This window comes from Pristiophorus japonicus, chromosome 8 (genome assembly GCF_044704955.1).
Source record: "Pristiophorus japonicus isolate sPriJap1 chromosome 8, sPriJap1.hap1, whole genome shotgun sequence".
Taxonomy (NCBI): Eukaryota; Metazoa; Chordata; class Chondrichthyes; family Pristiophoridae; genus Pristiophorus; species Pristiophorus japonicus.
In genome coordinates this window covers 231,267,422-231,280,302 of record NC_091984.1, presented here as the reverse complement: position 1 = coordinate 231,280,302, position 12,881 = coordinate 231,267,422, and positions in this window count along the sequence as shown.

Sequence of the window (12,881 nt, the reverse complement as noted above, 5' to 3'; positions counted from 1 at the left end):
TCAGCGACGTCACCCAGTGGGTGGCGCTAGCGAGCGAGGCGCAAACTGTCAGTGCCGCCGCGAAAGTTCGCGCCCCGCTAACGGGTAGCTCGAGCCACCTGGATTTCTACCCCGAACCACTCAGAGCGCTTCACAACCAATGAAGTACTTTTGGAGTGCAGTCACTGTTGTAATGTGGGAAACGCGGCAGCCAATTTGTGCACAGCAAGCTCCCACAAACAGCAATGTGATAATGACCCAGATAATCTGTTTGTGATGTTGATTGAGGGATAAATATTGTGCAGGACACCCCTGCTCTTCTTCAAAATAGTGCCGTGGGATCTTTTATGTCCACCTGAGAGAGCAGTAATTTTGAATTTTGAAAGTTTGAACATTGTAATTTGGGGGGAAAAAAACTCTTACATCATCCTTAAACATCTAAATTCCAGTGAAAAGGCCCCAATTTTATAAACCTTTGTTCTCCGAAAGCCCTCATTCCTGCCCTCGCTCCGTCTGACTAGATGAGCTACCAGACACACACTTCCCAGGAGAGAGGGAAGTCTTGCAATCTTCCCCTCCATCACCACGGGAGCTGAGCCCACCTGTCACACCTCACCGCTGTGGCCAAGCTGCTCACTCAGCCTTGACCCAACGCTCCGATCTGGGCTCCCGCTGCTTGGTCGGCCTCAGTGTCAATGAACCAAACACAGGAGCTCCCAATTCCCATTTTGCCATCAAAAAAAACATAGTTATTGCACTAGGTGGCAGTGTGTTCCACTTTATTTTCTGTTGAAAGTCTTGCACCCGGTTTCATCATCATCACAGGCAGTCCCTCAAAATCGAGGAAGATTTGCTTCCACTCTAAAAGTGAATTCTCAGGTGACTGAACAGTCCAATATGGGAATTACAGTCTCTGTCACAGGTGGGACAGACAGTGGTTGAAGGAAAGGGAGGGTGGGACTGGTTTGCCGCACGCTCCTTCCGCTGCCTGCGCTTGATTTCTGCATGCTCTCGGCAATGAGACTCGAGGTGCTCAGCGCCCTCCCAGATGCTTTTCCTCCACTTAGGGCGGTCTTTGGCCAGGGACTCCCAGGTGTCGGTGGGGATGTTGCATTTTATCAAGGAGGCTTTGAGGGTGTCCTTGAAACGTTTCCTCTGCCCACCTGGGGCTCGCTTGCTGTGTAGGAGTTCCGAGTAGAGCGCTTGCTTTGGGATTCTCGTGTCGGGCATGCGAACAATGTGGCCCACCCAACGGAGCTGGTCGAGTGTGGTCAGTGCTTCGATGCTGGGGATGTTGGCCTGATCGAGAACACTAACGTTGGTGCGTCTGTCCTCCCAGGGGATGTTCAGGATCTTGTGGAGGCATTACAACAGTGACTACACTTCATAATATGAACATAAAAATTAGGAGCAGGAGTGGGTCATTCAGCCCCTCGCACCTGCTCTGCCATTCAATAAGATCATGGCTGATCTACTACCTCAGCTCCACTTTCCTGCACTATGCCCATATCCCTTGATTCCCTTAATATCCAAAAATCTATCGATCTCCGTCTTGAATACGCTCAAAGACTGAGCCTCCACAGCCCTCTTGAGAATTCCAAAGATTCACCACCCTCTGGGTGAAGAAATTTCTCCTCATCTCAGTCCTAAATGGCCGACTTCAAAAGCACTTCATAGGCTGTAAAGCGCTTTAGGGTGCCCTGTGGTCGTGAAAGGCGTTGTATAAATGTTGAACGTCAGCGGGCTGTTCAATCCACATCTGAGCTCAACCTGACCCTCGCTCGATGTGCAGACATGCACCAACAGCAATGCATTTATATAGCGCCTGTAACGTAGTAAAACATCCCAAGGCGCTTCACAGGAGCGCGATCAAACAAAAATTTGACACCGAGCCACATAAGGAGATATGAGAACAAGTAGCCATTCGTTTGGTCAAAGAGCTAGGTTTGAAGCAGAGACTTAAAGGAGGAAAGAGAGGTAACGAGGTAACGAGGTGGAGAGGTTTAGGGAGGGAGTTCCAGAGCTTAGGGCCCAGGCAGTTGAAGGCACGGTCACCGATGGTGGGACACTGAAAGCCTGGGGTGTACAAGAGGGCAGAATTGGAGGGACGTAGAGATCGTGGGTGGGGGCGGGGGCGGGTTGCGGAGCTGGAGGAGGTTACAGAGATAGGGAGGGGCGGGGCCAGGAAGGGATTTGAAAACAAAGATGCTCATTTTAATTTTGAGGCGTTGCCGGACCGGGAGGCAAAGTAGGTCCGGCGAGCACAAGGGAGTGATGGGTGAACGGGACTCGGTGCGAGTTAGTGCACCACTGATCACTCGACAGTGAATAGGAGTAGGAACAGTGATTCCCACCCCCCATCCCCGACCCCCACCCCCAGATTCAAGGGACACTGAGTTCTAATGTGTATCCTTGGCGGCCCCAGGTGACGATACCAAATATAGCGCAGAGTGCCATCCCATAATGAGCAGTAGATGGCAGCACCTTAGCAAAGCAACTCTTGAAAACCGATTTGTAATTGAAGTGTTTCAAAGCACCACCAGAATTTAACTAGTCGACCTGAACCTTAACGCGCCATCTATGAAAGAAATAACTCCACCATTAGCAGGAAGGATTAAATCGAGCCGTTCTTCTGCACAGACATGGAATAAGCAGCAGGAACCGTTGAATTAGAAAGTGCATCGTGCAATGGATGAATTTCTCATCTCGGAGGTACGAGGTACATTTCGAAAGAGCGCCTCATGTACCGAGACAGACATCTCCAAATGCCTTACAGGATGGTACGGAATTTTGAAATGTCTCCCTGAACATCATCATCATCATAGGCGGTTCCTCAAACGAGGATGACTTGCTTCGACATGAGTTCGACATGAAGGACCCAACGTTCCAGTCCTGAACTCCGATTCAAAGGGTGGAAGATGCCTGTACGTGCATTTTTTTTAATGTGTGGTGACCGTTGCACACCAGCCACCACACGGGCTTGACAGAGCTCGGCCTTTATCCAGTGGCAAGGGTTAACCAGGACGACTGGAGACCAGCTCTGCTGCACGGACCTAGTGCGCGCACATATCGCAGTGTGGGCTGGGCCCCGTGCTGCCCCTGGGCCCTGGGCTCTTCTGGGCCCCGTATCCTCATTCGCCACACCTCCGCCACAAGCATTCGCTGCACCTCCGTCACGATCACCCACCGAATCTCAGCCACGATCCCTCATCGCTCCTCCGCCCCGATCACTCGTCGTAAGTCCGCCCCGACCTTCCCGCTCCTCTGCTGTACTAGGGCCCCGCCGATGTTCCTGCCCGCGCTCCAAACGGCGACCTGGGTCCTGATGACATCACCCAGTCACCCGCCTCGAAGCCGTCGCACATTTGTGTCGGCTCACACTGAAGCTCCAGCTCTTTTTATAGCCCCTGTACAGGAACAATAATGACTTTTATTTATATCGCGCCTTTAACGTAGTAAGATGTCCCAAGGTGCTACACAACAATTTTACAACACGTTAGATATCGATCATTGAGGGAAAGAGAGAAAAAGCGGGAGAAGGACGTGTAGGAAGAGGTTAAAGGCTCGGGTCGGAAGCGGCAACCAACATGCGCACGCAGATAGACACAGGAGTGAAAACTGAAAAACAGAAATTCAATTTACATTGTATGCTGCTTATTGTATTATTCAATGGTAAAATCAGTATAATAAGGGTTAATAGTTATTGTGTATGTAAGCACTCTGTTAATGACTCCACGAGGCAGGGGTATGGTACTTGAACGGTACAGACTTTAGTCCTTTATTGCAGCTCCTAGAGTGAGGACACCAAGAGGTGAGCTCCCTTTTACACTGGGTTACCTGCAGTGTACAGGTGACCCTTAGGTCTCCAGCAGCAGCACCCTCTGGTGGCACAGGTATGGTGTGTACAGGGTGAAGGTACATTCAGTGTTACAGTACATCATAACATTGTAGGCATGCATACATAACAATTATAATTAAACAAAATGAAATAATATATAACATAATTATAAATTAAGTTAAAATTAGAAAATCAGCAATTAAGGCAAATTATATCAGTTATTTGCTGTCTTTAAGATTCATTTCCTGTCGATGATACCAACAAAAGGGTAAACAAAAAATCTAAGGTGGGGGGAGGGGGGATACAGCACCATGGAAAAGCGAGGTTTTGAGAAAGTGAGGAGTGGAGTTCCAGATTTCCACAGCATTCCAGCATTTATATTGCGCCTTTTAACATAGTAAAACATCCCAAGGTGCTATCAAACAGATATTTGACACCGAGCTACAGAAGGAGATATTAGGGCAGGTGACCATTCATTTGGTCAAAGCTAGGTTTTAAGCAGAGCCTTGAAGGAGGAGAGAGAAAGATGGAGAGATCGAGTGAGCGAATTCCAGAGCTTAGGGCCCAGGCAGCTGAAGGCGGGGCCGCCGATGGTGGAGCGATTAAAATCGGGGATGGACAAGATGCCAGAATTGGAGGGACGTAGAGATCTCAGGGGGTTGTGGGACTGGAGGAGGTTACAGAGATAGGGAGGGATTTAAACACAAAGATGAGAATTTTAATTTTGAGGTGTTGCCGGACTGGAGTGCTGTGATGATAAGAGCAGGCACTGAGGGTGGAGCAAGATTTAATTCCACACCTCACCCAGGCTGGGATTTGAACTCCTGATGTCTGGGTTACTGTTGCAATACCATAAACCATTGCGTTATTATACTCGACAGGTTATGCAGGGCTCTGATTCAAACCCTGGTCAGTGCTGCATTAGCTGATCACAATTTGAGTTCAAGGAGAAGTGACACTGGGCAAAGGTCAGCCAGGGTTCAAGCCCCTGATTGCTAACCAGTGACCACCGTTGAAAAACTGTTCATGTACGGACGGTGGGTGAGCACAGGATCAGGCTGAATCTACACTCCCCTCAGTGATGATGAGCCCATTAATACTCCCTGTGTAGGTTAGCGAATAAGGAATGGGTTAGGAAGAGGGAAGTTGCCAGCTCAAATGGATGTGTCAGCCGTGGCTCCGTGAGTAGGACCATCGCCTCTGAGTCAGAAGGCTGTGGATTCAAATCCCACTCCAGGGATATGAGCACATAAATCTAGGTTAACACTCCAGTGCAGCGCTGAGGGAGCGCTGCCCTGTCGGAGGTGCCGTCTTTTCAGATGAGACGTTAAACTGAGGCCCCATCTGCTCTGTCAGGTGGATGTAAAAATTCCCATGGCACTATTTTGAAGAAGAGCAGGGGAGTTATCCCCGGTGTCCTGGCCAATATTTAGCCCTCAATCATAATCACTAAAACAGAATATGTGGTCAATATCACATTGCTGCTTGTGGGAGCTTGCTGTGCGCAAATTGGCCGCCGCGTTTCCTACATTACAGCAGTGACTACATTCCAAAAGTACTTCATTGGCTGTAAAGTGCATTGAGACGTGTGATGGTCCTGAAAGGCGCTATATAAATGCAAGTCTTTCTTTCTTGATCACCCTTTGTGTGTAGAAGTGTTTCCTAATTACACCCTAAAAGGTCTGCCTCTAATTTTTAGGCTATGCCCCTAGTCCTAGATGCCCCAACCAACGGAAATAATTTTTCTCTAATTACTCTGTTTGTTCCCTTTAATATCCTTAAAACTTCGGTCAAGTCATCGCTTAACCTTCTAAATTCTAGGGAATTCGACCCGAGGGGAGTGGGATTATTCAAAAATGTATAATTATGACTTGACGTCCAGGGACATACCATGCAGATACACGAAAGGACAGAAATAACCAGCTGGCCCATCACATCGTGATGACTGGAGCATCGTGGCGAGACACCTTCTCCCTCCTCTCAGTAACCATGGAATCTAAAACGGACAGCCATGGGGCGGGGTGGGGAGACTGAAGTGAACTGAACTGCAGGAAGATATCGATGGACTGGTCAGGTGGGCAGAAGAGTGGCAAATGGAATTCAATCCGGGTAAGTGTGAGGTAATGCATTTGGGGAGGGCTAACAAGGCAAGGGAATACACAATAAATGGTACGACACCGAGAAAGGTGGAGGAACAAAGGGACCTTGGAGTGCAGGTCCACAGATCCCTGAAAGTAGATAAGGTGGTTAAGAAGACATACGGAATACTTGCCTTTATTAGCCGAGGCATAGAAGGTTATGCTTGAACTGTATAAAACATTAATTAGGTCACAGCTAGAGCACAGAAGGAGGCCATTAGGCCCATCATGTCTGCGCCGGCCGACCAAGAGCTATCCAGCCTAATCCCACTTTCCAGCTCTTGGTCCGTAGCCCTGTAGGTTACGGCACTTCAAGTGCACATCCAGGTACTTTTTAAATGTGGTGAGGGTTTCTGCCTCTACCACCCTTTCAGGCAGCGAGTTCCAGACCCCCACCGCCCTCTGGGTGAAGAGATTTCACCTCAAATCCCCTCTGAACCTCCTATCAATTATTTCAAATCTATACCCCCTGGTTGTTGACCCATCTGCTAAGGGAATTAGGTCCGTCCTATCCACTCCCCTCATAATCTTATACAGCTTAATCAGATCTCCCCTCAGCCTCCTCTGTTCCAAGGAAAACAAACCCAGCCTATCCAATCATAGCTAAAATTCTCCACTCCCAGCAACATCCTCGTAAATCTCCTCTGTACCCTCTCCAGTGCAATCACATCTTTCCTGTAATGTGGTGACCAGAACTGCACGCAGTACTCCAGCTGTGGCCTAACCAGTGTTTTATACAGTTCAAGTATAACCTCCCTGCTTGTATTCCATGCCTCAGCTAATAAAGGCAAGCATTCCGTATGCCTTCTTGTCCACCTTATCTACCTGGCCTGCTACCTTCAGGGATCTGTGGACCTGCACTCCAATATCCCTCTGTTCCTCTACACTTCTCAGTGTCTTACCATTTAATGTGTGTTCCCTTTCCTTGTTAGCCCTCCCCAAATGCATTACCTCACACTTCTCCGGATTGAATTCCATTTGCCACTGTTCTGCCCACCTGACCAGTCCATCGATATCTTCCTGCAGTCTACAGCTTTCTTCTTCATTATCAACCACACAGCCGATTTTACTATCGTCTGTGTAAAGTCCTGTCCCCTCAGTTATGATTCACACGAGGCATGTAGTGAAGTCAAGGTCACTCTGGACCTGCACCTTTATTTCACAGCTCTGGAATGCTGCACTTGCCTAAGACCTGTCCTTATATACCTGTCTCTTGCAAGTGCACCCCTGGTGGTAAGGTATGCTGGTGGTTACAGGTCATATCTTATTACAGTCATATATAGCATGTTGGGATACAGTTATATATAATAATGTAAGATACATGACATCACCCTCCCCCAAGGTCTTATTGTCTTTATAGGTTCAGTCTCTCAGGTGGTCTACACTCTCGCGTGGAGTGTCTGAGTTGTGGTTCAGTTGTTTGTCTTGGTGTCTGTTTTTCTTTGAGTGTGGTTGCTGGTATAGAAACACAGAAACATAGAAAATAGGTGCAGGAGTATGCCATTCGGCCCGTCGAGCCTGCACCACCATTCAATATGATCATGGCTGATCATGCAACTTCAGTACCCCATTCCTGCTTTCTCTCCATACCCCTTGATCCCTTTAGCCGTAAGGGCCATATCTAACTCCTTTTTGAATATATTGAACAAACTGGCCTCAACAACTTTCTGTGGTAGAGAATTCCACAGGTTCACAATTCTCTGAGTGAAGTTTCTCCTCATCTCGGTCCTAAATGGCTTACCCCTTATCCTTAGACTGTGACCCCTGGTTCTGGACTTCCCCAACATCGGGAACATTCTTAGCCACTAAATTCCCGTTTTAGTTACAATTATTTAATTTTAAATGATGGGATAATTGTTTGAGTTATATTGAGTTATCAGTAATGAACCAACCTCGAGTTGGAAACTCGAGTTCAGCTGAAAGCAGATCAGCTGCCTTTAGCCCGAATTAACGGCCACTAAAACAAAATGGTAAAGGTGTAAGTTACGCAACTTGTTCAAGCTGCACTCAATTCACTCTGCTCTCCACACTCTGGCCCTTTTTCTTGTATGATGCTAGTCAGCCAACTTAAAATAGGAAGACACACAATTCTTTCCCACTTCCAGGGGTAGCACTGGGAAAGACTGATTCCAGCTCCACGTACCCATTTCAAAAACCACTTTGTGCTGCCTCCGAGGCTAAAAGGCTTTGGAGGGAAAGGTGTGGAATGAGATTTACCTTCACTTAATCCAGAGCAACGAACCCGAGGGATTTATCTCGGGGCCTCAGTACATTCTTGAAAGCAGATACTGCTGGCTGTTTTTGTTTTGTGATAAATTGCGTACATCATCCTGTGTGGATCTGACTAAAGGAGTTACTATTCACGTAAAAAATGTAGCAAATTAGATTTTCCCGCATCACCGATTGATTTTGGAATCAAATCTGTGCCTGGGGGTTAAAAAATGGAAACATTTGAAACACTGTTATATAGCTACTGGGTAAATAGTTGGTGCTTCTTCAACAAGTACATCAGCAATGGATCTCCAAAACTCAGGGGAAAACATTCTATAAACAGAATGCTTCGTGATTTGAATCCTTATCCCCGTCACCCCTGTAAAGCTATTTATTACAAGCCGAGAGGCCTCGTTGCTGGAACCACATGAGCGATGCTGCCCATCACAGACTGGAGAAAGTGATAACGCAACTTTCTCGCCTGGGCTGTCTGTTTCGATTGGTGTGATTGTTGTTGACTCGCCTGGGCTGTCTGTTGGGATTGCCCTTTCCTCAGGTTGTTCCCTCTGTCTGTCCACCAGGTGTGGTGCGAGTTCCACATTGTAGTCTGCCTCTGGTTCTGCAGTGTTGTTGGTAAATCTGCTTTTGACTTGGTCTACATGCCTCCGGCAGGTTTTGCCATTGTCCATTTGTACTACCAGTAGCCTGTTTCCTTCCTTGCCCGTTACTGTCCCTGCAAGCCATTTGGGACCCCTGCCATAGTTTAGTACAAACACTTTGTCCCCTATCTCATTCCATCTCCCCCTCGAATTTCTGTCATGGTACTCGGTCAGCTTACGGCACTTTGCCTCAACGATTTCATGCATGTCTGGGAGGATTATTGAGAGCCTTGTTTTTAAAGTCCTTTTCATCAACAGTTGCGCGGGGGGGGATCCCAGTCAGTGAGTGCGGACGAGATCTGTATGCCAGCAGCAGCGTGGGACCTTGGATTTTAAGCATGCCTTGTTTAATGATTTGCACTGCTCTCTCCGCCTGGCCGTTGGAGGCCGGCTTGAACGGTGGCGTCTTGATGTGATTTATGCCATGGTCAATTATAAAGTCTTGGAATTCTGCGCTGGTGAATCACGGACCATTGTCACTGACCAATATGTCAGGGATTCCGTGCGTTGCAAACATGGTTGCGAGGCACTCCACAGTGGTGAAGGTTGTGCTTGAGTTTAAAATGGTGCATTCGATCCACTTTGAAAATGCATCTACAACTACGAGGAACATTTTGCCCATGAATAGGCCCGCATGGTCTACGTGCACCCGCGACCACGGTTTGGTAGGCCAGGGCCAGGGGCTCAGTGGAGCCTCCCTGGGGGCATTGCTGAGTTGGGCACAAATGGTGCACCTTCGGACGCAGAGCTCCAAGTCCGCGTCAATACCAGGCCACCAGACGTGGGATCTGGCTATGGCCTTCATGAGAACGATCCCCGGATGCTCGCGGTGGAGCTCCCGGACAAATGCCTCTCTGCCTCACAGAGGCATGACTACTCGGCTGCCCCACATCAGGCACTCTGCTTGGAGTGATAGCTCATGCATGCGCCTGTGAAAGAGTTTTAATTCCTCGGGGCAGGCATCGCGAGCCTCTGCCCAGTCACCGGTTAGGACACATCTTTTTACTAAGGATAACGTGGGGTTGCTGGCCGTCCAGGCTCTGATTTGGCGAGCCATCATGGGCGAACCTTGGACTCAAAGGCATTGATTGCCATGACTATCTCACAGTCCTGTTCGTCAGACCCTTCCGTGGTCACCAGAGATAGCCTGCTGAGCGTGTCGGCACAGTTGTCTGTGCCTGGTCTGTGCCTTATGGTATAGTCGTATGACGCCAGCATGAGTGCCCACCGTTGAATTCGCGCCGAGGCGTTGGCGTTTATTGCCTTGCTCTCGGACAGGAGGGACGTGAGGGGCTTGTGGTCGGTTTCTAACAAGAACTTGGCCCCGAAAAGGTATTGGTGCATCTTTTTGACACCGTACACGCACGCAAGCGCCTCCTTCTCTACCATTCCGTACCCGCGCTCTGCCCGCGAAAGTGACCTGGAGGCATAAGCTACGGGTTGTAATTTGCCCGCACTATTGACATGTTGCAAAACGCACCCGACCTCATACGCTGACGCATCGCATGTGAAAACTAGCTTTTTACCTGGGTCAAAGAAAGTCAAAACATTGTTGGAACACAGAAGGTTGCGTGCCTTATTGAAGGCGCGTTCCTGGGCGTCCACCCAAAACCAATCGCACCCCTTCCTGAGTAGCATGTGGAGAGGCTCCAGCAGCGTGCTTAAGTTCTGCATAAAGTTCCCAAAGTAATTGAGTAGCCCGAGAAAGGCGCACAGTTCTGAGACATTCTGGGGCCTGCGTGCCAGACGAATTGCTTCTGTTTTGGACTCTGTTGGGCGGATTCCATCAGCGGCAATCCTTCTGCCCAAAAATTCAACAGGCACTTGGATTTCTTGACTCGTAGGCCTACCCGATCCAACCGCTTTAGTACTTCCTCCAAATTACGAAGACGGGAGTCGGTGTCCCTGCTCGTGATAAGTATGTCGTCTTGAAATACAACCGTCCCTGGGATGGACTTGAGCAGACTCTCCATGTTGCGCTGGAATATGGCAGCTGCCGAATGGGCATCAATTGTACATGAAAAGGCCTCGATGTGTGTTGATGGTGGTGAGTAGCTTGGATTCCTCGGTCAATTCTTGCGTCATATACGCAGATGTGAGATCTAATTTTGAGAAAAGTTTACCTCCAGCCAATGTGGCAAATATGTCCTCCGCTCTGGGCGGCGGGTACTGGTCCTGTGGGGACACTCTGTTTATGGTAGATTTGTAGTCCCCACAGATTCGTACGGATCCATCAGGCTTCATGACTGGGACGATGGGATTTGCCCAGTCACTAAATTCCACAGGTGATAGTTCAATCTAGACGGCTTCCCGCAGAAGCCGTCTAGTTCGTGTTCAATCTTTTCCCTCATCACATAGGGTACAGCTCTGGCCTTGTGATGGACCAGTCTAGCATCCTGTGTGATGTAGATTTTGACTTTGGCCCCTTTGAAAGTGCCCACACCTGGCTGAAAGAGATGTTCAAATCGCTTTATAACTGTTGAGCAAGAGGTCCATTCCTCTAATGACATGGCATGGACATCATCCCATTTCCAGTTTAGTTTTGCCAGCCAGCTTCTCCCCAGCAGTGCTGGGGGGTCTCCGGGGACAATCCACAGGGGAAGACGGTTCACTGTCCCTTTGTGTGTGACAGAGAGCATGGCGCTGCTGAGGACTGGTATGATTTCTTTGGTATAGGACCTTTGTTTGGTGTCGACCCTTGTGAGTTTTGGTCTGTCTCTTTTATGCAGCCACAGTTGTTCAAATTGTTGAGCGCCCATGAGAGATTGACTTGCTCCCGTATCCAGCTCCATGTTGACAGATATCCCGTTGAGTAGGACCCTCATCCTGTTGTAGGAGCAGCGGCCATTGATCGTGTTGACCAGCTGTACATCGTTGTCCCGGGTACTGTCTCCACTATCTTCTGGTCCGCTTTCCGACCCATCCGATTCGTATACCAGCCGAGCTGACGTTTTTTTGCACATGCGGGCCAAATGCCCTGTATATTCACAATTTCTGCAAACAGCCTGCTGAAATCGACATCCCCTTGACGAGTGCCCACCCCCACACCTCCAGCACAGACCTGTTCCATTGTTCAAGGTGTTCCCAAAGAATGAGCTGCGTCTGGCTGATCTCTCTTGAGCTTCTCTCAGTTTGTAGTTGATTGCTCGCATTGTGGGCTGATGAGGTGGCCCTTGATGGCTTCTGCCTGCTGTTGAGAGCCTGTTCTCCCGGTTTTGTCTGTGTATGGGGGTAGCAGCTTGTTTAGTGCTGTGAACTTCTTGTTCCGATATTTCGTTAGTTGTCGTACCTGCATTGTAAATCAACCTCGTTTCTTCTTCCCCTACCAAGAATGTCTGTGCAATCAGTGCTGCTGCCTCTAAGGTCAGGTTCTTGGTCTCTATGAGCTTTTGGAATATGCCTGCGTGGCCTATTCCTTCAATGAAAAAGTCTCTCAGCATTTCTCTCCTCAGTTCATCGGAGAACTCACATAAACTAGCCAACCTCCGAAGTTCCGCCATGAAGTCAGGTATGCTCTGGCCCATACAGCGTCTGTAGTTGTAGAACCTGTGTCTGGCCATGTGTAGGCTGCTCACTGGCTTCAGGTGGTCTCTTACCAGTGTGCTCAATTCTTCAAACGACTTGTTTGCTGGTTTCTCGGGTGCCAACAGATCCTTCATTAAAGTGTATGTTTTCGAGCCACAGCTGGTCAAGAGATGGGCTCTTCTCTTGTCTGCCTTATCATCACCTAACCAGTCTTTGGTTACTAAGCTTTGCTGGAGCCTTTCTATAAAGTCCTCCCAATTGTCTCCTGCATTGTACTTTTCATCTGATCCATTCTGTGGATTCTGTAATCCCGTAATTTATCGCCACTGTAAAGTCCTGTCCCCTCAGTACAGATTCACACGAGGCATGTAGTGAAGTCAATGTCACTCTGGACCTGCACCTTTATTTCACAGCTCTGGAATGCTGCACTTGCCTGAGACCTGTCCTTATATACCTGTCTCTTGCAAGTGCACCCCTGGTAGTAAGGTATGCTGGTGGTTACAGGTCATATCTTATTACAGTCATGTATAG